Source organism: Nicotiana attenuata, unplaced genomic scaffold (genome assembly GCF_001879085.1).
Source record: "Nicotiana attenuata strain UT unplaced genomic scaffold, NIATTr2, whole genome shotgun sequence".
In the NCBI taxonomy this organism is placed as follows: domain Eukaryota; kingdom Viridiplantae; phylum Streptophyta; class Magnoliopsida; order Solanales; family Solanaceae; genus Nicotiana; species Nicotiana attenuata.
The window spans coordinates 41337-43296 of NW_017674614.1; positions in this window are offsets into that span (position 1 = coordinate 41337).

Sequence of the window (1960 nt, forward strand, 5' to 3'; positions counted from 1 at the left end):
GAGACACAAGTTATATATCCTAAGTCTTAAACATAAGCAAATGCAGAAAAGTTAAAGGACACAATATGTAGCCGAATGGAAATTTAATATATATATATATATATATATATATATATATATATNGTGGAACATGCAGTTTAAGTGGTGAGGATATATATATATATATATATACCAAAAGGTATTTACAGAGGAACGATAAAACAGCCCTGAAGTACAAAGCATACAACTAAAGGAAAAGACAAAAATAAGCTAAGGCATTTCCTGTTTAGTCTTCATCATGGCCTAGCTTGCTATCCGAACCATCACGCTCGTACCTCGCTTTGGCCTCAGCTTCGAGCCTCTTGGCTTCTTCGATCTCGACTGCTAAGTCGACCCCCGGGCTTGGATCTCCTCGAGAGTCTCTCTGCGAGATAGCCACTTCACGTACTCAGCCTTCATTATAATACGAGCTTCAGCTATCTCGACATCAGTCTTGTACTGGGCCAACATATCCTGGGCTTCTGAGACCTCGTTTGAAGCCACCTTCAATTTGGACTTCAGCACAGTATATTGCTGGCCGAGAGCGCCACATTCTACAACGGCCGAGGCAAGTTGCACCCGGAGCTCCTCAAATCAACCTACCCAAAATATCAGAACTTCTTGAAAACTAAAAATTTAGTCTCATATTATCCATATGCAGGATACATGAAAGATAAATCGATTGTAATGACAAGGGTGTTGAGTTCTTGAATGTGCAAATTAATGCACCAATATCTCAAGTTCTTAATCACAAAGATTGTAATGTCAAAGATTTGATTTTTCCTCCAGGTGTAGCATGGGAAAATGATTCTGAATATGGTTTGGCTGTGATTCAATTAACTCATTTTGATTGCGGAGGAATTGCAGCAAGTACTTGTTTGTCACACAAAATTGGAGATGCATGTAACAGCTTGCAACTTTCAATTGATTGGGCAACATTAACTCGTGATCCAAATGCAAAATTAACTCCACCTTACTATATAATAAGTGACACTATATTTCCATCACGCCTAGCTGTTGTTACATCAATATCAGATGGATGTATACAAAAAAAGTATATGTATTTTCCTCATCAAAGGTAAGTGCACACAGGTCCACTGTTGCTTCTGAATCAGACGTCAAAAATCCTACACCTACTGAAGTCCTTAGGGGTTGTTTGGTTGCCGGTTAGAGTTATGCAGGTATTAGTTATACATGTATTAGTTATGCAGGGATTAGTTATGCAGGGATAAGTAATGCAGGGATTAGTTATGCAGGTATTAGTTATGCAGAGATTATTTTTTTGAATGTTTGGTTTGTTGTATTAGAAATTGATATACATTATATAAATTTTAAAGTGAAATGCTTGTTTACAACTATACCCCTGGCCTTCTTTTGCATTGTTTTTTCTCTCTTTCCATTTATGTAGGAAACAATTTAGTTAGGAACTTTGATGTTACTTTCACTTCTTCGTCATACTACTGAACTATGTGAAGTTTAGACATATTTGATTTTCACTTCTTAGTTTTGGTATTTCCATTTTCTAGTGGCTTCTCCAGTTTGCTTTTGCTAGTTTGTTCTTTAAAAATGAGAGAAGACAAAGTATATAGTTGGCAAGTGAAAGCAAGTGAAACCTGTTGACGGGTTGGCAGAGAAATAAGGAAGCCTTATGTGTAAAGTGATAGGGGTAAATTTGTTATTTCAATATTTTATCCATGTATTATTAATACATGTATTAGTTATTCCATCTTCTACCCCGCATAAAATAATACACAGATTGACTCATAACTTACACATGTATTATTTATGCATAATTGAAAAATGTCAACCAAACATGGTATTAGTTATACAGAATTTTATACAAAATAATTATTGCCTACCAAACATGGTATAAGTTATGTTACCCCTTATACATGAATAACCTTTCTTCTAACCAGCTACCAAACGACCTCTAAGAGAACTA